Source organism: Camelus ferus, chromosome 6 (genome assembly GCF_009834535.1).
Source record: "Camelus ferus isolate YT-003-E chromosome 6, BCGSAC_Cfer_1.0, whole genome shotgun sequence".
Classification (NCBI taxonomy): Eukaryota; Metazoa; Chordata; class Mammalia; order Artiodactyla; family Camelidae; genus Camelus; species Camelus ferus.
In genome coordinates this window covers 68,706,620-68,729,813 of record NC_045701.1, presented here as the reverse complement: position 1 = coordinate 68,729,813, position 23,194 = coordinate 68,706,620, and the positions used below count along the sequence as shown (strand labels likewise).

At 48.0% G+C, this 23,194-nt stretch overlaps 1 protein-coding gene and 1 non-coding gene across 2 annotated transcripts in view; one reads left to right on the top strand and one right to left on the bottom strand.

Annotated features, from left to right (window-relative positions):
- Nucleotides 1–23,194, top strand: part of DPF3 (double PHD fingers 3) — a 248,393-nt gene that overhangs the window by 72,206 nt on the left and 152,993 nt on the right.
- Nucleotides 2,148–2,219, bottom strand: TRNAV-AAC. Its single transcript has one exon. It is a non-coding gene; the product is annotated as a tRNA-Val (tRNA).

The following is a 23,194-nucleotide window of genomic DNA, read 5'->3' as shown; positions in this document are numbered from 1 at the left end:
GGGACTCTCACTTTGCATAGGAGGAAGCTCAGAGAACAAAAGTGACCACTTCTTTGTTGTTTCCCTCCCTTGCTAGCTCGATGCCTCGCAGGTGGCAGAGGTGCAACGCCTGTTTATTGAATAAACCAAGGAAACACAGCTAGTTACGGCAGAGATGAGAATTCAGATATTCTGATTTTTTTGGGGGGGGTCACAGTCTCTTCCATGACACTGCACAGGGTTCTGTGTGTTTTGTGCCAATTTCCCTGGAAACTGGTTTTGTTGGAGTAGTGAAATGGCATCTCTTTATTAATGGGATGGATTCACTCAGTAGCATCAGATTCAACTATCTTTGAGGGGCTTCCGATATGTCATGCACTAGACTTGGAACTTTCTCATGCCCTGCTACTATTTCCTCTGCTTTCTGCCTCCTTACTGGAAACCACAACAACAACAGCAACAAACAAACAAACAAACAAACAAACAAACAAAACCCCGACATCCCTACTCCTGCCCCAAATACTCTATCAGTTCCAAAGCAAGAAGGTCTTGTACTTAAGCCCCAAATACTCTATCAGTTCCAAAGCAAGAAGGTCTTGTACTTAAATAACCACGTGGGGAAAAAAAAATCCTACCCTCAGATAAATGTGAAAGGATACTGGCGTGGGCAGTTTTCAGTGTTATTTAAATTAGGGATTTTGGGGATTGTTGTTGTTTTGTTGTTGGTCTTGTGGGATGGTGTCCAGTGGTCCAGCATTCACGCAATGCCTTGTCTTCACTATCGCTTCTCCGAGGATAGTTATAGGTTGGCATAATGTACCTATTGTTCTGTTCCACAAAGCAGCACTGTCACAGAATGAGGGGGTGGGATGGGGGGATGCAGCGCGGATCAGGAAGGAGGATCTCTGTGAGTGTGTGAGTGTGTGTGTCCTGGACAGCTGTGCTGCATCTTGAATTATTTTTCCTATTCCATTCAGTGGGTCCCTCTCACCTGTGCCCTGTTTCCCCAGTTGTCCATCCCTCATTTTCCTCACCAAGTTCTCATTATACTTTTCCCTCCTGGGCTTATCACTAAATGCCGGCCCAAGTCTGAGGATTTCAGCCATAGAGGCTGAGCTAGGATGTTGAAGGAAGGGTTTTAAATTGTATAAGTGAAGTTATTTGCCTGAGACTGACAGGCTCAAGGGCTCGCAGTATTGCTGATGACCTCAGAGGTCATCCAGGCCAACCCCTTTCACTGGACAGCTGAGTTGTTCAGAGCTCTTGCACCACAAAGCCCATGATACTTTCCGGGACACATTGGATAACTCAGGCGTTCATCCACTCATCCAGCGTAAGCTCACTGAGTGCTCGCCGTGGACTAGACGATGGCTATGTCATGATGAGAAAAAAAGGGCACCAATCCTACCCTCTGGGGCTTCCACTCCAGGTGCCCAGGTAGGCGGGTCCAACATCTGCAGGTATTGTGGGGCCCACTTGAGCCTGTGGAATCCAGGGCGGGGTGACATGCTGGCCTTGTCTCTTGAAGCTGAAAATTAGGACCAGATCTTCATGGCCCATGTGCCAGCCATCACCAGGCAAGACTTTTTTTTTTTTTTAAATAAATGAGAGTGAGATCTCTTAGACTGAGATCTCCCTTGGAGATTTTAATGGTAATACCTGTCTTACATTTCTCCCTCTCTCCCTCCTCCTCCTGTCACCAGACTCTTCTGCACAGGGGCTGGTAGTTACGTGTAGGACTGTTTTGGACTCCAGCCATAAGCAGTGTTTTTGACTCAGCACCACTGGCATCTGAATGGGTTGACTACCTATGTTACCGTGAGCCTACAGGCCATGGCCTTCATGGTTCACCCTGAAAGGGGCGAAGCCAGGGGACACAAGGGCCACTGGGCTGAGGTTCTGTCAACAAGCTTAGAAGGAGAGAAGAGCTTCTCGATCTTTGGAATGAACCTGTCTCAGTTTTGTCACCTAGAACGTTATACTAAAAATTTATGTTCTTTTTTTGGGGGAGAGGAGGTAATTAGGTTTATTTATTTATTTATAATATTAAAAAATTGTTTTGGCTATTTTAGGTCATTTGAATTTCCATATACATTTTTATTTATTTATTTATGAAATTTTTTTTCAGGGGAGGAGGTAAGTAGGCTTATTTATTTATTTATTTTTGATGGAGGTACTGGGGATTGAACCCAGGACCTCATACATGTTAAGCATGTGCTCTACCACTGAGCTATACCCTCCCCAACAAATGTATGTTCTTTATTTAACACTCCGCTTTAACTGGGAGTCCTTATTTTACCTGGCGACCTTACAGGGCAGGGTGGATGGAAAGATGGGCAGTGGACAGGGACCCTGTATCCCCACAGGGGTGATTGTGGCAGGATGTGGTTAGTGGAGCGCTGAGGTCCTGAAGGATGATGTGACAGTTCCTCATGAGAAGGGTAGCAAAGACACAGATCAGAAGTCGAGAAATTGAGGATGTCTGCCGTTTGTGGTTTTTGGAGAAATCACCATGGAGGAATTGCACTCACATGAGCCAAGAGAAAAGAATGGTTTTTAGCCTTGCTTTTCACCCAGTTGTATCTGAAGTACATTCTGTAAAAGAAACAAATGTATTCCCTTTGTGTATATTTAAAAAAGAATCCAAATTCTTTCCTCCTGGTGAGTTAAAACAAACCCCCAGAGCTGAAAGTCCATGTACTCAGGGGCAATCAGGTGTCTCAGGCTGCTTGGGGGGGGGGGGGCATGTGCCTTGAGGTGTGTGCTGACGTGAGAGGTCAGGGGCTCAGCACCTTTGCGCCCACTCCTAGGAATTAAGTCTGAACATTGATTTCTACATGACTCTCAAATGCATAGTGTATGAACACCAGGCATGTCCTTGGAGATCACACCCTGAGACCCAGGAGCTCTCAGAACTGACCAGCAGTGAGGGGCCTCACTTTACAGATGGGGACACCAAAGCCCAGAAGACTTAGTGATGAACTTCACGCCTAAAGCAGCAGGGCAGGATGAGATCCAGGTCCTGACTCCCAGGTTGTATGCGGTTTACCGTGACTGTGTGCTCACCAGTCTTGTCGCCTTTCTCAAATACAAGCATGCTGAGGGCAGAGACCATGTGCCTTGTCAGTTTTGTGGTGTCCCAGGGCCAATGACAGTCCTGCACACCAGCCGATCCCGTTAGCCGCAGGCAAAGAAACGTTTGCTGGCTGGTACCCCCCTACTGCCGTTGATTGGTTTGCTCCTCAGCGAGAATTTATTTTCCATGGCTCATCCGATGCCTGTGATCCCTCCTCTCTGGGACTGAGTCTTCTTGAAGGTGGACGCCTGGCAGGGATGGTGTCCACCACCAACGGTTATTCTCGAGGAAGCTAGTACTTCTTCCCCTTCAGCAGTGGCCCTTCTTTCTGTCCTTGGAGTAGTTAGGTGTGCAGCTCTGTTTTCTCCTACTCCTGGAAGCATTCATTCTCTGGCTGTAAGGAGAGATGAGATGCAGAGCTCTCACATTTTGTGTTTGTGCCTCACCTTTGGGGTGGCTTACCTAGCATGACCAGCCTTGTCTGGGTGCACTGAGTCCAGGTGCTATTTTCCTGATCTGTCTCTACTGGACGTCCCTATGCTGAGCCAAGAGACAGTTGAACCTACCTGGTTATGGGATCACTTGTCAGTAATCCCTGGAAAGATTCTCTTGCTCAGAACTCTGTGACGACTTTACAAAGACAGTGAAGGGGGGAGTGTGATTTACAGGGGAGGGAATGGTGTAGAGCTTCCCATGTGGTTGCCTGAACTGTGCACCCACGCCCACAGTGAACAGTTCACAGAGTGGTCTGTGCCAATCCCCAAGGTCATGGTGATGCCTTCAGCCAGGTGGCAAAGGAACAGGCCTTGTCTTGGCTCTGAGCCTCATTCCTATAGCTGCTATCTTTCTGTTTTTCCCGTGATTCTTTGAGCCACTTAGTGTCCCTCCATGGCCGCCCTGGACTCCTCATATCCTTGTTTCAACACCAAGCCTTATGGATACATTTGCGGACATCTGCCTTCAGTGACTTCAGGTCCAGACACCAAAGCACAGCGCCTGCATACCTACTAGCTCTTTCTGTCTCTGTGGCTGCTGCCCAGATCTGAGCAGATGCTAAGGATTGAGGAGGCTACTGCCTCGGGCCAGTTTTTCATGTGATGTAGCCACCGGTGAATGCCAGGAATGGTTTCTTCTTGTGATGCAGTATTGGTGGGATGACGTTAACCACCCTGGCTTGGGAGTGGGAGAATAACTGTGGGGTGAGTGCCACTCAGAGAGTTGTCCCCCAGTATTCCAAAGACCAAAGCCACATGGAAGTAAGCCTGTGGTTATTTCCTTTCCTGTATTATCAAGTGGTCCCTGACCGCAGTTTCCTGAGGGTATTAGCCTTCATGGTGTGCCTATTTGTATGTAGGCTCAGTTTGCAAATATGTAACCACTTGCCTGTTTTCCCATCCCCTTATCCATCCATTAATTCATCCACTATTTTTGCTTAATTGTGATGTTTGCTTTATTACAGTACTTTGAGACCAAACTCACAGTATCTCTGAGGTATGCCTATATGGCCAGGAGTTCTGCATGACATATTTACACAAACCTCTACAAAACCTGTTAGCCACATTATTATTATTATTATTCAGAGGTATAGTTTTTAAATCATCTAGATTAATAGTTTAATGATTTTTTTCATTATGATATTCATCTGTGAAATGTAAAACTCAAGTGACTGACATCCGTCTGTTGGTTTTAACTGATCTATCCATCATCCATCCACCCATCCATCCACCCAGCCATCTAGTAAGGGATGGTAAATTTATGTACTTAAAAGGACAAGGCAGGTGAAGTAAATTAGGAAAATGGGCTTGGCAAAGACAGCACGGAGTGTTGGGGATTGGTGTGAGCTGGAGAGTGCAGTTTTTGGAGCTTCCATATACAATATTCCCTGACTCCGCTTCCTCTCAGGTTTGATGTGTGGCACCTGATGGTCACAGTGAACTATCTTTATCTCAAAAGCATTTGGGTAGGAGCAGCCTAGAGGTGTTTGGATGGGTCCCCTGGTCTCTTCTTCTGCCTTGGGTAGAGTCTATTGGTAAAATCCGAACTCTGGAGTGTGCATCAGTCAGGGCTTTTTAATGTTGCAGATGGCAAGAAACTCAAACTGCTTAAGCACAGAGAGGAATGTTCAGGCTCAAGTAACTCAAAGTTCAGGACATCTGCTTCACTGGGGTGGGTCTTGGGGCTCAACAAGTTCATCTGGTTTCCCTCTACCTCCCCTTTCTGTCTCAATTCCACTTTTCTCTACATTGGCCTCCTTTGCAGAGAGGCCTGCTTCACGGGGGCCTCCCAGCAGCTTCAGATACACATTTTTATTAGCTATTCCATAGCAAGAGAAAGAAAGTGCCTCTTTCCAACAGAAATTCCAGGACTGACCCGGAATTTGACTACCCTGGACCACATACTCATTCACCTTTGGAGCAGTCACTAAGGCCTGGGGAGGTGCTTTTCTCATTGACCAGGGCTGGGTCACAAGCCTGTCTCTAAAGCTGAGAGGTAGATGGGTTTGATTTTACTCAACTGATGGTGGGGGAGAGCTGGTTCCCTGGAAGAAAACAGAGGTGTTACTGGAAGGAATGGCAGCTCGGCAGGCGGACCACCCCTGTCCGTCACAGGGAGGGTGGGTTGTTGCATGAACTGGGCTCTTCCTGGGAGCAGCACCCAGGACCCTGAGTGGGACCAGAGCTGCCCACCCTTTCAGCCCTACCCCTGGGTTGAGCAGTGGCCACCCTTGACCTCTGTCGAGCCCTCGTCAGGCACAGGATGAGGACAGCACAGCTCTCAGTGGGCGGAGGCTGTCTTCCTCTGCCTCCTACACGCTCCCAGGATGCTCAGGTCTCAGGAAACCTGATTCTTACCCCAGAACTTTCAAAGGTTTTGGAGTTTGGGTAGAGGGCAGTAACCCAAGAGGGTCCCAAAGTGCTCGGAGCACTCTTTGAACTTCCAACCTGGTCCTGCCATTGTAGGATGAATGGCCAAGCTCCTTTCAGCAGTGCCTGACTTGGGCTCAGAACTTGGCTACACTGATCCCATGACTTGGCGCAAGGCAGGAACTGAGGCCGTTGGAAGAGCCATACTTGGAATTTGGAGCCTCTGACTTTCCACCCTGGGCAGAAGCTGCTGGAAGGGGAGAGGGGCCAGGCTGTATCCTCAGCTGCACTGAGGTGTGGCCTAGTGGGAACCCAGAGTTCTCCACTGGGACTTTGGTCCCAGAGAGCAAATCAGGCAGGTGTCAGGTCTGACCTTAGTCACGTGCAATCCTCAGTGCCAGAAATACCACCTCTCTTTGGATTGAGCAACAGTTTTCTCCTTGCCTTCAAGGATAGTTTTAACTGTTTCCTACTTTGGTTGCTTTTGTTTGTTTGTTTTGTCTGTTTTTGTTTCTGTTTTTTTTTTTTTTTTGGTTGTTGAAAATGTGACTGCCAGAGAGCAGAATATTAAAAGGAAGATAGAAGAAGGGTAAATGGAGCTCCTAAAAGGACCTATTTAGAAAAGCACTTGAAACTATCAAGAAGTGAAACTCTGCTTATTAAGAAGTAGGATTAGTGATGGCGGAGAGCACCCAGGAGACTTCACACCCTGTGTCCTGCTGCAACAACCCGGTGAGGCTAACGGGGAACGGTCACTTTCTTTTTAATATCTGTTTTACAGAGGTAGAAATGATAATTAAGAGGGTTGGGAAGGGCTTGCAGTTATTGGAAGAGTTGAGTCTACAACCCAGATCTCTAAACAGCTAGCCTAGTTTTTAAATCACCTTACCTTACGTCGTAAGTTCATGTGAAACTTTCTTTTTAGCTTGACTAAAGTTGGTGAAAAAGAATGTTGATGGAGAAGAATAGAAAAAAATGAGTCTTTTTATTAGGTGTCTAGTAACCCAATCTGAAAACATTCCTCAAACCAAAGTACCACAATAGAATTTTGTGATCCAACATAGTTTCAACTTTCCAGCATGCCATTCATTCATTCACAGTTTTATTGATTTATTGATTCAATACTTTATTTGTGAAACAGTTACTGTGTAACTATTACATGCCAGGCTTATATTGGTTATTGAGGACATAAAGATGAAAAAGACACTGGTTCCTATTAGTTTTGCTGCTCACCAATGTGCCCCAAATCTTCCAAAAGCAACCATTTATTTTGCTTACTATTCTGTGGCTTGGCAGTTTGATCTGGGCTCAGCTGGGTGGTTCTTCTGATCTTGGCTGGGCTCACTTCTGTGTCTGTGGTCATCTGCGGGGGAGCTGTGGGCTGACTGGTCTAGAATACCCTCTGCCAGAATGGCTTCTCTCTGCTGCGTGTCTGTCTTCACCCTCCAGCAGGCTAGCCCACAGTTGGTCACATGCCAAGCAACGAGGCAGGGTTCCAGAGAGCAGAGTGGAAGGCCTCTTGAGGCCTGGGCTTGGAACTGGCACAACCTCACTTCTGCTGGATTCTACTGGCCAAAGCGAGTGTATCCTAGAGGACTACTCAGCTGCAGGAGGGCGGTCTTGCTTATTCTCCTATCCATGTGCGGTCCTTAGTCTTATTTCCTACGGGCCTTGCTTCCCGTGTCACTTCTCCACACTTCACCTTGCCCTGTCGGGAAGACCTGCCCTCTCTCCTTTTTCATTTTCCTCTAATTCTACCTACTGTTCAGATTCCACGTTTATAAGACCTTCTGGGGATGTTTCCAGACTTAACTAACCTCTTAGGCGTTTTTATCAGAAAAAATACTTTTTGTGGATTGCATTTACCACTCACAGGGTATTTGAGTTAGGAGCTGAAGATGCAAAAAATATCCCTGCCCAAAAGAGGTCTATTTTCTAGGAAAATGAAAGTAATAAGCAAAACCTGTACCTCTTAGAACTGTTGTAAGGATTAAATGAATTAATATGCATACATTGCCTAGATAGTGTCTGAGAGATAGTAAGGGCCCCATAAATCCAACATACCAAGGTTTTTTTTTTTTTTTGTGAAATTTAACTACGCAACAGTCCTAAGAGGCAAATATTCCTGTCTCCTTTACAGATGAGGAAAGGGGTGCTCAGACAAGTTACACAATTTTCCTCAAGTCACATAGCTAGTTAGCAGGAGATCTGAGATTCAAATTCTAAAACTTTTTAAAACACCTGAGATGCCTTCATGATGAAATCAAATGACTCATGATGATGTTGTAAAGATAAAGTCCTTGTTCCTTTGGTCTCTGCTTCAGTTTGCCCATCTACACAATGGGAAGGTAGAAAGATTCCTGATGAGAATGTTGACCGTAACCTGTAGCCCAAATCAGTCACAGTACAATTAGAAATCACATGCAGTTATTTGTAAGAGGAAGACACGTGGAGGGATGGAGCACGAGTTTGTGGAAGAGAAGAGCGCTTGGGCCTCACACTTGTCTTCTTTTTGCAGAAAATAAGCTGAGATCCCCGTTTCTGGACTATGTCCCGGCTGGGAAATTCTGAGCATAAATCTAGGTCTTTGGGAGTCTCTGCCGGGGCACCTCTGACCTCACAGGGTCAGTCTGCATTGGGCCAAGTGGCCCCGCTGCTTCCTGGGGCCTGACGGGGCCTGCTGGTATTTGCAGACAGTCAAGTAGTTCATGTCAACCTGGCTTATTTAGTGACTGAGCCTGATAAAAGCAAAGTGACTGGCTAATGGGACTAGTGGGCAGCTCATTAGTTGTGAGCCTGGTGTAGAGAGAAGGGTGTGTTTTATTCTTTATTCTTTATGACGTAAGTGGAAAGTTAGTACATACTTCTAGTTGAGGAAATAGAAGCTTATATAGATGCTGAATGGTGGAGCCAGAGCTGGTGCCCAAAGTCCATGCTCTTAGGCACCGTACACCTTACACTTTAACTAGATTTTTGCCTCAAAATAAACAATCTTCAATATTCTTTTTATTTATTATTTTATTTTATTTCTTTACTTTTTAGTTGAGGTATAGTTAATGTATGCTATTATGTAAGTTTCAAATGTACACCTTCAATATTCTCAAGTATAAGGTAGAACCTTACCTCTTACAATCTCTCACCATTGCTGTAACAGTTCTCCAGTGCCCTTTGTAACAGAATCTACCTTTGGCAGAGAGAGTAGAGGCCCCTCAAAGATGTCCACACCCTCATCCCTGGAACTTGTGAATATGGGGAAAGGGATTTGGCAGATGTGATTTAATTAAGGGCTTTGAGGTGGGGAGATTATCCTGGATGTATGTGGGTGGGGTCCTTATAGAGAGAGGCAGGAGGATCAGAGTTAGAGATGGTGATGTGACAATGGAAGCAGAAATCGTCCTGATGCAATAGAGGAAGGAGCCACAAACCAAGGAATGTGGACAGCCTCCAGAAAGTGGGAAGGCAAGGAGATGGATCTTCCCCTAGAGCCTGCAGAGGGAACGCAGCCTTGCTGACGCCTCGATTTTAACCCTATGTGGCTCATTTTGGGCTTCTGACCTCCAGAACTGTCAGTTATAAATTAGTATTGTTTTAAGGCACTGAGTTTGTGGTCATCTGTTACAGCAGCAATAGGAAACCAGGACACCAGCTTTCCACATGTCCTGTTGAATATTCCAGAGTTCTAACCTGCTAAAGATTTTTCCTCCTTTGTGACCCAGTGCCCTTTAAGCAAAGGGGATAGATGCCCTGGGAAGATCTGTGCTGTGAGTCAGGTTCCTGCTGGTGAGGATGGTTTGCACTGAGTCATTTGCATACTGACCCTCTTGGCTAGACCAGCTAGCTAGTGGTGGGGATGCAACCTGAGCTAATGGCATTGAGATACTTTATTTTTTCATATATTCTGCTGCTGCTCATTCTTGCGGACAGAGAGGCCAGTGGAACAAACAAACAATGCTGTCTGGGAGTGACCCCAGCTGTCTTTTCTGCCCCTGGTGGTAGCAGCAAGTGGAAGGTGGGATCCCACGTCATAGTAACAACAGCTGATATTTATTGATCACTCTCAGTGGGGTTATCTCCTCTGTTCTCAGTCATCTTATGAGGAGGGTCCTATTATCCCCATTTTACAGATGAGGAAAGTGAAACTCAGAGAAGTCAGCAGGTCAGTAAAAGAGGAGCTGGGGCTTAAACCTGGCCTCCTAATGCCAGCGCCCAGCCCTTCACTGAAATCCTTTGCTGCCTGTCACATGGCTTGGCATGCATGGGGTGGGCATTCCTTACACGTTTACTGGATAAATGAATGAATGACTGTCACTTAAATGGGCCAGAAGCAGCTTTGTGAACTTCCATCCTAGGGTGGCAGGGTAGACTGAGGGGCTGCCAGAAAACCTAGCTGGACAGCAAGGAATTTACTCCTGCAGGTGCAAAGGCAGCATGGAGCTGGCTATCTCACTTAGCATCTTGTACCTGGACTTGTGGGCAGGCCCAACTAAATACTTGTTGAGTTTGCTGATGTCTTCTCTCCAACAGAGCTCCAGGCACCCAGCAGGTGGTGGGGATGGTGATCTCTCAAGGTCTTCCTTCTCCTGGGGCTCCCCTCACCCCATCTTTCCAGGCTCCAAATGGCCCAGTGAGAGTGGGAGTTGCGTGTGGGCTTTTAATTTCTTTCCTTCTCCCTGAACGTGGATGAGAGATGGGGGAGAGTGATGATGGAGTTACACTCAGTGTGAAGCTGCAGGGGAGCCCATACGGCCTTTGCCCCCTTAGAAATTACCCACGTCCCTAATAGACTGGCAGCTTGCGTGGATGCTTCCTCCTTTTTGCTTTCTTTTATGTCTTGCTTTTGTGAGAGAGAAGAGAATTTACCACCGACGAGCCTCATTCCAGATAATGAATGGAAGGCAAGTGACCCCAGCTGCCTCTCCCTCTCCCGCCATCCCCAGGAATGTCTTGTCAGCCACAGTGGTCTCTGCCCAGCCGGCTCATATGGGGTGATGCTGCTTCCTTAAATTGCCTCTGTCTGACAGTTTTGGTTTCCTTCTTCTCCAAATCTCCCTCAAGCCATGACTTCATTTACAGCACTGGTCAGAGCAAGGCAATTCTATTGATTTTCCTTCCTTTTTTGTTCTCAGTTTCTCTGTATATGAATTGGGTTGAATCATGTTTGCCATTCTCCTGTCCTAGGGGAGGTTAACTTTTTGGTGTTTAAAGGGAAGGGTAGAGAGTGTTTTTGATTGGAATGAGAATATTCAAATTTCGGTAGTGCACAGATATAAAACCCAGTTTTGTGTGTTCCAACATTTTTTTTTTAAAAGAACATTTTCTGTTCTGGATGTTTTCCAAACAGTCTGTAAAATACTGTGGGGGCCATTCACCTAGAGATGTCACATCAATGATTTAAGATGTGGAGGGACTGGGGGAGAGGAGGTTCAGGACAGCCCTGGAGATTTGGGCCCCATCTCAAGCTGGGTCACTGGAAATGGCCTCTGTTAATTGGAGCTTGTCCTGTCAGGACATATCAGACAGGGCCACCGCGACACCTGAGCTGTTGGGGGTGGAGTGGTCTATTGGAGCAGGTGTCACTGCTGCTGGGTCCTGGGGGTGCTTTGTTACTCTGGGGAACGAGCCGGCCAGCGGTCATGTGGACTGAAGTCAGGAGGCTGTGCTAAGCTGGTTTCTCCAGGAGCCCAGAAGCCAGGACCGAAGTGTGGACTATTTTGGGCTGTGTGGTGGTGGCAGAGCTGGCGTGTGTGTGTGTGTATGTGTCCTCACGACTGTGTCCTCCAGAAATCACTCCTGAACTAAAAATGTGTTTTTTTTTTTTTTTTTTGCCACTGCCTTCCAAAAAAGAAAAAGAAAAGTCTTTAGTCCTTGAATTGTGTTAAGGGGGATTATACATTTTGGCTGCAGGGAGGAGGTGAGGAAGCATAGTCTGGCTCCAGATCCCACAGCAGGAAGCCTTCCTCCCTTTTTGTTGCCACCTGGTCCCTCCGCCTGCTCCTTCAGTTTCCTCATGACTGTCCCGGGCATAGGCATGGAGGCTCTGAGCCTGTGGGCGTGTTTTGCTCAAACGCTGGTGTGCGCCCAAGAACAAGCACACGGCTCCCTGCTGGCTCTGCTGGAAGGAGCCGTGGGGGCATGTTCCAGTCCCTCCTGCTGGTCAGCGTTTGCTGTGGCCGAGTGATGCCACGCTCCTTGGACAAAGTGACTCCAGGCAGCATGGAACCCTCTGCTCCCTTCCCTAACCCACACCCCACACCACCCGGCTCCCTTCAGTTCAGTGTCCCTGAGCCTCCTGCCTGGGCTGGTTCGAGTCTGTGGTCCTCCTGCAGAATGAAGGGCTGGGCTGTGAGGCCGCATGGACTAGAGGGAAATTAAAGACTGTCGGCTCGGGCTGACCTATATTCTCACCCCAACTCTACCACTTGGTAGTTTTGTGACTCTGGTTAATTTCCCTGTCCTGTTTGAGCTGCGGTTTCCTCATCTGCTAATATTAGAGTGAGTGTGTGCACATGGCAGCCGAGCTCTGTACCTGCATACCATGGTGGCCCGGCAAATGTGCGGTTCCCATTGCTGAAGCTGGGAAGTTGGTTTTGTTTGAGTTACTAGTGCACCATCTGCAGGGCCCCCCTAAAGCCTGCCTGGGAGGAGCCTGAGTCCAGCAAAGGAAACCCCCGTCCTGGACCCTATAACCTCTGTTTTCATGTTAGTCCCAGGCAGACAGCTTGTTGGGGTCCTGGCAGGTCTGCCCTGGAGCAGCCCGGTCCCCCCAGTATTGCCTTAGTGGTTGCCAAAGGGCAGAGGTTGCCAGGAAAGTCTTCCAGCCAGCAAGTCAACATTTATTTATAGGTCTTGGAGGGAGATGGCCTCCGGGCCATGAGGAAGGGCCTGGCGGAGGCAGCTGCAATGAGCGGGGGCAGGGGACGGAGCAGTGCCTGTGATGGGGGCACTGGCGGAGGCACAGAGGCCAGGCGGAGTTTGTGTGTTGGAGACTCAGGGTTCTAGCAGAAAGCAGCCAGTTCACCCAGAGGGAACGAGGAGTGTTTAATAAGATGGCTATTTATAAAAGTGTGTGCAGGGAAACATACAAGGGGACGGCTCGACACCCTGGGGCGAGGTCAGGGGAGATGGGAAGGTCACTGGGATTGCAGAGGGTAGCTGTGTGGAGATGGCTGCCCCGTAAGAGCTGTGACCTTCAGTAGAAGATGCAGCCCCCCACTCCCCACAATGACCCAGCAAGGAGGTGGCTGGGGGAATAAATACCCTATCTCACTCTCTTCCTTTTCTCTGATCTGTTGGCACCTGCCGCTGGCCCAGGCCACCAGAAGCAGAGGGAAGGGAGCAAGTGGCTGACTGGACAGGCCTCCTAGGGGACTCAGCAGGGAGAGAGAACCCTGAAGGGCCAATGGAGGAGACTCGGAAAGGAAGAGAGACTGGAGACCGAACTCATCCTATATCTCTGTGGTCTCGGGTGAGTGTGTAACCTCTCTGAGCCTCAGTTCCTCCTCTGGAAGATGGGAATGATAAAGATGTCCTGTCTCATTGTGGAGTGCAGTGAAATACTAAGCGCTCAGCCGTGTTCCTGGTGCAGTGTAAAGGCTCCATAAAGAAAGCTCGAACAGATTGGGCATTTGCATGGAAGTGTCCAGCTGAGCGGCCAAGTACTGTGTAAGGCCCGGTGGGCTAACGTTTATCCAGTGTCTATTTATTGAATGCTTCTGTGCCAGGTACCCAGTCTTAGGTGCTAGGAATACAGGGGTGAACAAAACCCACCAGTCTTTCTCCCAGGGAGCTTGCATGTCTAGTGGGGGGAAGACAAGCAGTAAGTAAAGATAGATCAAATAATTTTTGATGGTTGGCAAGGTCCTAAAAAGACCATAACCAGAGCGATAGGTTAAGCATGAATGCTGTGGATCAGAAGTTGTGGGAAGGCCTCTCAGAAGGTGGGGTGAGTGGAGAGAGAAGGGCAGAGCAAATGTCCCGAGCCAGAAGGAGGGTAGTTTTTTGGGGCAGAGAGGCGACTAGGGTAGTGGAACATGGGGCTGAAAATGGCATTTTCCTCTAGGCTGGACAGGAGGACTGGCCCCTGGACATGTGCAGTGACCATTAGCTGTTGGCTGTTTTTACTATCACTTTAGTAAAAATTAATATTTTAGAAAGGGTGGCATAAGTAAGTGGGTAGGTACAATATAAAATGTTCCAATGGACCAGCAACCATCTACTGTCAAGGTGGTATAAGGTGGGGAGTGGTGAAGAGTGTGGACTTTGAGGCAGATGGCCTGTTCACATCCTGACTCAGCGCACTCTCCAGGTGACCTTGGGCTGATGACTTGAGGTGTCTGAGCCCCCATGTCCTCATCTGTATGATGAGAGATAGGGTGAGCATCTCTCTCATGGGGCAGTTGTGAAGATGAACCTGTATCTAAAGCACTTAGAAAGTGCCTGGGAGGGGGAAAGGGGTGGCAGAGCTCAGTGGGAGAATGCATGCTTAGCATGCACGAGGTCCTGTGTTCAATCCCCAGTACCTCCATTAAAAAAAAAAAAAGCAGCTGTAATATCCAACAGCCTGCTTTAAAAAAAAAAAAAGCTATCGCTAAGGATCAGGAGCAGATGCAGAGCTGGCTCAAGGGGATGTGACCCGAGGACTCTGCTCTCAAGCTCACAGTCGGGGTTGGGACATGTGTTTAAACAGATCCCAGCCACCCAAGGCAGCACACAACGGTCCCTGAATAAGTGGCCAGACCATTACTCAGGGGAGGCATCATCAGAGGGCTGGCATGGCCACAGGAAAGCTTTAAGGAGGGATGTGAAGACAAAAAAAGTAGTGTTAATACTTAATCTGGTGGCATCAGTCAGGTGAAGACAGAAGTAATCAAATCAGTCCGCCCTGAAGCACTCACTGCTTCTGCTTTCCTGTGCAGCCTCCTACCCCAGGCCTGGCCTCCATTTACCTGTCGTGTCTGTCAATACAGGACAGCCCTCCAGCTCCCCTTGGTCAGGTCCAGGGAGCCCTTACATCTGCTGGAAGGTGTTGAGACTCTTCTCTCAACTTCCCCCAGGCCAGAGAGGCAAGGAAAGGTTAGAGGTCAGAGGACAGGCAGTGGGGAGCTGGGAGGACCAGGTAGAGGGTGGAGGGCAGTGAGGTTGGAATTAACCAGAACCCTGTGTGTCTGGCAAGTGGCAGATTCTTCTGGTAAGATAAGTGGAACCCTCTGCAAGGTAATTATTAGAGAGCATAAATTCCCCAGATAACCTGTCCTCCGGAGAGATATTGATGGCTGTGGGGCAGGCATGTGCTGGAGGCTGCTCCCTCTCCACAATATTGACTCCTGTCCCGAGCCTCCTCCTCCCCCTCCTCTTCCTCCTTTGTTGCCTTTCCTCTAATCAGCTGCCCTGCCCACCCCTCCTCCCCCACAGACCTCGCCTCCGGCTCAGGTTGGCTCTTCTGGACCTTTCTTTTCGCTTCATCTCAGCTGTCTTAATGACTGTGGTCTCAGCGGGATTGGTGGAAGAGGTGCAGCCCCTGTGGGGAGGAGTTTCTAAGAGAAGGAGGCTCTGAGCTTTACTGGGGTCCAGGTCCCCAGAACGAGCACTTACCAAGTGCTATCAAGTCAGTGTCGGGCTTGTGAAGGGCCAGGGCCGTACCTAGTCCTGGGGATTGTAGATCAGGTGCGTAGCACGGGCAGGCAGGTGGTGAGTACCTGTTGGTACATCTCTCTGCTCTTACAGTACTTTCTGAAGCTCTCTTTTCTCTCCAGGGCCTCCTAGGCTTTGACTAATATTCTCTAAATATTTGTTTAGCAAATATAAGAAGAGGCAAAGGGCTGGTTGAGGGGTAACCAGGGAAGCAGGGCCACTGGAGGCAGCCTTGTCCCAAACAATTCAGTTCTGGCCCGAGACCTGCACCCCAACTCTTGACAAACTGGACCTGTCTTTCTTAGAAGCCTGTTTCCTGCCATCACTGACAGTGTTCTGGGTGGGAGGATCTCACAGCTCTCTGACCTCAAACAGCTTATCAATAGGGTGACCTGATCGTTAATCAGCCAAGCAAAGATGCTTTTGAGAGGGAAAGCGGGAGTTATTAACAGTTATGCCAGGACCTCGATGGGAACCCGGACTGTTCCACACAAACCAGGTCCTACTTCTTGAAATTCTCTGCCTGAGATAATGCCGGTCCATAGAAGCCTCTCCAACTTTCTACATCCCTGGTGGTGCTTCAGTATGACTTAGAGGTTGGGCCTGGGTGCTTCCTGGCTGGCCTGCCTTGTCCCTTAATTTGGCTCTGCGCGTATTCCATCACCTGGAATATGTCAGAATGATTCTCTCCATTTGACAGAGAGGTTGAGAGACTTGTCCACCCACAGTGACTAAGTTCCAACTTCGACCTGGAACTGAGGTCGAAGCCTATCAGGGGCCAAGCCCCATCTCTCTGTTCCATGGGATGGAATGTCCTCACCGAAGCAGTCAAGGGCTGGGATGCTTCTGTCAGCCTTGTGCAGATCCTGCTCACTTTCTGGAAAAGAGAGCGATGGATGAGCAAGGCAGGGAGGCACTGGAGGCAGAAGAATCCTTAAATGGAATCTCTGCTGTTCCTGGTTGTTCCTGATGACTTTGTTCGGAGTCCGAGGGACAAGAGGTTTTGACATCTCCTTTTTGACAGAGAGCACCCCAGGGAGGGGCACTGCTCTCAATTTTCCATGGCCTCAGCAGTAGTCTTTAACTCATTGGAAGTAAATGAAGTCTGTGTGACTCGATAGAGCATTGTTTTGCCCATTGGCCGAAAGGGCTTCCTAAATGAAGAAGGGCTTTCCAGGGAGGCTAGATAAAAAATTTCAGTGATGAGTGTTGCTTGCTGTGGTTAATGATAATTACTAAATAGGTAAGGTGAGCTAGTGCTTGTTTTCCTTATTATTAACTGTACTTATGGATTTTTATCAAGTTGTACCCAGCTGGGATAATTGTAAACTATCTGCTTACGCCATGTGGCTCCCGGCCATCTCATTCTATTTTCTTTCATTCTGAAGTTGGGGTCTTTTCACTATTCGAGGCTTGTGCTATAAACCAGGGGTCAGCAAACTTTTTCTGTAAAGATCCAGGAGGTAAATATTTTAGGCTTTGCAGGTCGTGTGGTCTCTGTTGGAAGCACGCTGTTCTACTGCGGTGGCAAGAAAGTGACTCTGGACAATACGTAAACAAATGGGTGGGACTGCCTGCCAATAAAACTTTATTTACAGAAATTCATGGCAGGCCAGATTTGGCCCAGGGACTGTATGTTTGCAAACGCTGGCTGTAAACGGGGGAGAAATACCTGAACTAGAAACCTGGACACTGAGGATCTGATCTCAGCCCTGCCCCTGTGTGACTGGAGGAAGTCACTTCCCCTCTCTGGCTATTGATTTTCCTTGCAGTACAACCAAGGCATCAGACCTGACAATCTCTAACACTCTGGGATTCTTAAATCTGCCTCTAGTTTATCATATTTTGTCATTTTTCTTTTCCTCCCTTGAGTAGATGCTCAGAACCATAGAGTCCATTGCCACTCGTCTACCTTCGGGATGGATTTGGTTTCTAAACCACATAATAACATTTTGTATGTCTCTGAGGGCATCTTCTCAGGCAGCACTATAACCAACCTACTTCTTGAGTTACTGAGAGGTGATTCTGTGACAAGGAAGTTTATCTCTGGACTGTTTGGCAATTTGGGAAACTGAGGCCCCCAAAAGAGAAATAGCTGAGATTATGCAGCAAATAGGTGACGCTCTTAGAGAAACCAGGTACCTCCTCAAAAAAGAAGTGTTGTCCAAGTCATTCTAGCTCTGGATGCTCAACTTACTGTGAAGGGGCAGTGGTGTCCCTGTGGGAGGCTGGTGGTATAGCGGCCAAGAGCCGGGTTCTAGACCGAAATTGCCTGGGTCTGTATCTTCAGAATGCCACTTAAAACTCTAGGCACATCACTTAAAACCCCCTGTGTCTTGGTTTCCTAATCTGTGAAATAGGAAGAAATAATAGGATGGGGTTGTCATGAGGATGAAATGAGATTATACACATAAAGTGCTTAGAACAGTGCCTGCACACACAGTACGTGCTCAAAACATGGTATCTGCGCCACTGCTGTTTGTCTGAGCATTATCATCTTGTCATCCTTCTGTGAATATGTTGAGAATGTCTTGTATACTTTATACTGGACTCATTTTCAACTTTTAGGTTGGAGATGTGGGCTGAGTGCTTTTCTCCTGTCCTAAATGTTAAGTGAGTTTTGATGAGGTGGAAAGACTGGGAGAGGAAGAGGGGGAGCAAGGGGAGAAGACAGTGGGGAAAGGGAGGGAAGGAGGGAAGGAAGGAGGGAAGAAGGGAGACTTGGCAAAATAGGTCCATGAGGAAAGGAGGACCAGGTTCTAAATCCAGTCTTGTTTCCTAATAGTTGTTGGGGTGGGAAGGAAACTAGACTTCCCTTAAGGAGTTTGGAGGTCGGTATCCTTTGTCAGTATCCTGGGAGGTTATGAGGGCAGATTTAGGTATTTCTAGAGTGCACTTATCTTTCAGTTTTGGTCTTGGTTTTTTGCAGGATATTTCTATCTTTTCCACCAGAGGACTTAAATCTGGGGACATGATCAGCCTCTTGGTTAGCCTGGCTTTGTTCTGTCCTTATTAAAAGGTTTATGAGCACGTGCCTCAAAAAACAGCAGGCCTGAGACAGTTTTCCCCGGGGGCTGCCAAGAGAAATTGGGGTGACTCTCAACCTTGTGGCACGTTAAATGAGACTCAGTGCTTCTTTGTTTGGCTTGATGTCCCTTAGAAGGACAGCCTGGATATCATTTGGTCTGCAGGGCGTTTGCTTCTGCAGGCTGATCTTAACCAACTCTGACAGGAGGGCAGAGGCCCCCAAGCGAGGTCAAGACCACAAATCCCATCCCAGCAGGTGCATGATGGGGAGACAGCGCCCTCCAGATGACCTTCAAGTTCCCATTGATTTCCCGTCAAGCAGTGCTTCCCCACCCCCCTGCTGCTCCTGCCCCTGCCACTACCCGTGGGTTCGGGGCTCTGGAAGAGGACATGGATCAGCTCTCTGAGAAAGAACATGCAGAGGAGGTTAATTCAGACAGAGGCCCTTTCAGGGAAGGGGAGTAAGTTACGTTGGGGACCGTCTTCTGGCAACTGCTGGTTTACAATGCCAATATCAGTTCCAGAATGTCCTTTTTTGGGTATAGAAGGGGGTGGCTGATGTCATAAATGGCATCATTTATCCACTTCGTCCCACTTCTCTCCAGGTTTTGGGGCATGTGGGTAGCATTATGGTATCATGAGCAAGATTCAAGTCTGGACGGTAGACTGGGTCCCTAACCCACTGCCATGTGCGTGTTGGGAGGATCAGAAGTGAGAAGGTAGTGGTATGATTCTCATTGCTCGTGCCGGGGGCCTCTCCCTAGCGCTGACCTCCTCACTCTCTGGAATGCCGGCTTCCATACCTTCTAAACTCACTGCTGCAGACCCACCCAGATCTTTCATTTATTTGTCCAGTGTTATGTACTGAGCATTTCTCATGTGCCAAATCCTGTGTTTGGTACAGGGGAATCCAATCATAGACAGATAAACTCGCCCAGAGTTCACAATTTTGTTATGTAGAGATGATCAGCAGGCCAAGAGAAAACAGAAAAACTTTTTGGTAGTAGTAAATACTATTCAAAAATAGAATATGAGATAGTAAGGGATAGAGTAGGGTGGACTGGATTTCTTTGACGAGAAGCCAGTCATGAGAAGATGTGGGAGAAATGTATACCAGGAAGCAGGAATAGCATGTGTAAAGGTCCTGAGGTGAGATGACTTTGGTTAATTAAAGGGACAGAAAGAAGTTGCAGTGAGGATGGAGTGCAGTAAGCAAGGGGTGCAGGCGACAAGATGAAGTAGGAAAAGTGGGCATAGCCAGGTAGTCTGGGGGCCTGTATCCATGGGAAGGAGTTCAGATTATATTCTGATTGCAGTGAAAGCCATTGGAGGGGTTTAAGGAGGAGAATGTTGTGATCTGCTTTCCATTTTAAAAAGATCACTTGGACTGCTACATTGGGAATCGACTACAGAGGATGTGTTCTTCGTGGCTGTGTTTTAAATGCCAGACCAGTATTCCCGTTACTTCGGAGGGCAGCGCTGAGGCTCTTGGATTCCAGCAGCAAAGATGGGATCTGAGGATGTGTTTGTCCAAGAATTGTCTCTAATCCACGATCTGCTTCTCCTGGCAGTCACACTCAGGGGACAGCGTACTGGTGCCTAGCACATAGCTGGGGTTTCAGAAAGGATTCAGTCTATGAACCGGGGAAACTAAAAATACTTTCTCAGTCAATGAAGTTTCTGTGATGGCTGTGTGTTCTCTTTCGAGGTATGCTTTACCCTAGATAAAGCAGTCTTTTTTTTTCTTTTTTCTTTTTTTTCACTTTTGAAAGTTGGTTGCATACTACACATTCTTTAGCCTCCAGAGGAGAGATTTATTTTGTCATGTCTGGATGCCATTTGAAAGGCAAACCTTGGATACAAGAAAAGCTACAGTTTTCTTCCTCCCCAGAGCATCCCCCTTTCCTGACACCACCCCCTCATTCTCCCGTTATTTACTGGAAGGACTCACACACTGCTTTTCTCCTGCCTGCAGTCTCCTGTCCTTGGCAGCCCCTTGACTTCAACCCCGAGTTGTGTATGTCATCAGAGCACCCTGTGGCAGCTCAGAAATCATGGCCGGGTTCAATATAAATTCCGTCTTGCTTAGGCAGCTTTGCATAATAAGTCCCTGAAAAGTCTTCACCAGAGCAGAGGCCGGAAAAGGGATTTATTGGGTCTTGCAGGTCTGAACATCAGACTGAGTGGCATTTCAAGTCATGATGGGAGTTTTCGGGTTCATATTCTTCATCTGATTTAGCTTTTGCAGGGTGACACTCTTGTCCCCAAGGTGCCTTTCCTGTGATGTTAGGAAGGTCAGGGTTGACTCCAGAGTGACTACTCTAAGGATGTCAGAATCTCATACCATTGCCTTGATCAGGCCTTGTGGATGTTTTGTGAGAAATGAGGACTTCTGTGAGACTCGTCTGCCACAGGTATGTGCTGCCAGGTTAATCTATGCCAGCTGCCTGAAAAAAATTTTACCCCAGGAGCAAAACAAGCTGAGTTCAAGTCCATGAACCGAGCTTTCCTGCTCTGCTGTTAAAACATGGCAGAAGAGCACCACAGGGCTCTCTCGTTCTTGCCCTTGCCTCAGAGGTTGAGGGAGCTATCCTTCAATCAGCGGGTCTCATGTTTCTCACAATCACTGGGGGAACCTGTCAGAAATCCAGATGTGTGGATCACATGCAAACCTCCAGAATCAGAATTTCACGTTGGCACCCCACCCTCCCCACCCACATTGATTCTGACACAATCTGAAGTTTGAGAGCCACTGCCTTAGTTCGTTCTCCTGGAAGGTGGGGTTATGGCATCTTTGACAAGCACAAAAGGGGTGTTTCCTGCATCAGCCAAAGAGGGAAAAGTCTTTCTGGGGTGGTCTGATGATAGCAGCACAGTATTCAATGAGCTTCTTACAACGCTCAGAGAAGAGGAGTGTTAGTTCTGCATCTTGGTGTGAATCCTATAGATGGACAAATACATTCTCAAGAGCGGAAGCAACCTTTTTTAAGATGGTGGGGAGAATTCAGTAGGATCTGAACATACAGGATACCTGTTTTCAGATGCCTCATCTTGTACTCTGGAGAAGCCACATTACTTCAGGCTCACCTCATTTTCATCTGGAGAAAGAGTGTCCCAGCATCTCTCACCTTGAAGCTTCCCCGAGTTTGCTAAGGATGGCGGGACATTTCAATCAAGCAATCTGTATTTACCACACGCTTTTGCATTCCCAGCACTGTGCTTGGTGGGGCAGCACAGAAGTGTATAACTCTTAGTCCCTGTCTTCAAGGTACTTATGATCTAGCTGGGTGGGGTGAGAGAAGGAGGGTGGGAGAGACTGGACAAACATGAGTGAGACAAGTAGGGAGCTCGGAGAGGCAGAGCGCAAGCACTGTTGGCAGGAATAACTGGGGGAGCTTCCTGGAAGAGGCAGGACTTCAGCCAGCCCTTGAGCAGTGTTAGGTCAGCCAGGCCAAGGACAGGAGGCGAGAATTCCGGGTAGGAGGGAGGACCTGAGTAAAGTATTTTGTTGGAGTCCAGGGTAGGGCTGCGTGCTTCATAAATTCAGGAAGGTCAGATGAGGACTCATTCATTCGTTCATTTTATCATTCATTCATCATTCAGCCCGACACAGCAAGCTCTCTGCTGGGCTTGGGGACAGCAGAAAACAAGCCCAATATGGTCTCTGCACTTGGGGCAGGCTTCCGACTGCTGAGGTTGTCAAGCAACATCTACTCTCCTCTCTTTGATGCCTGAGATTTGGCCTCACCACCCCACTGCCTAATGTCTTGGGGCAGAGGTTTGTGTGGGCACTTGACAGCCTCACAGACACTGCAGTAGTGAGTGTTGTGAGTCACACGGAAGAGATAAGCCTGCTCAGGCAGAGGGTCATGTCACAAAGTGGCAGAAAATGGAGGTCTTTGTGGGTAGGAGAAATGAACCACCATTAATATGGACATTTACCTCCGTGCACCAGTGGTTCTGTCATTTCCTTCTCTCTCAGACCTGAAGTAGGAGCTATGTTACCTGTATTGTGGGAAGTAGATTTTAGGCTCAGGGAGGGTAAGTGACTTGCCCCAGGCTTGTGTAGACAGTAAACAGTGGAGCTGGACTCAGAGTTGCCAGATTCTAAGCCTCTGTTCTACCCCAATATCAAGGCTCTCCAATTCCAAATTGGAGGAATTTGGGCACCGATGGGAGCCATCCTGGCTTCTGTGCTGAGGAGTGCCAGACTGAAAGCTGGGTTCAAGGGAGGTTTCTTTCTGGCAGCTGGACAGAAGTAGAGCTACAGCGATTGCAGTCCGCAGAGACTGTAGTAACTAGGGGCTGGGGGACGCGGGCTCGATGACAGTGCCTGCAAATGTTCTCTCAGATCTTTTTTAAAGTTGCAAGTAGATAGTCATGCAGTCTAAATCACCGACAGTATGTGCAACAGACTCAGAAGACCGTGCACACACATGCAGCATAGGCCTCACTGCTCTAATATAAACACCTACCACAGATGAGTGGTGTATGAGCTGTTGAGAGCAATTCAGCAAGGACTTATTGGGCACCTGCTATGTGCTGGGTTCTGTGCTAGATGCTGCGAGTGAATTGGTTAAAAGTCCAGGTGTGCAGAGCCGCTGGGTTACAGTGCTCC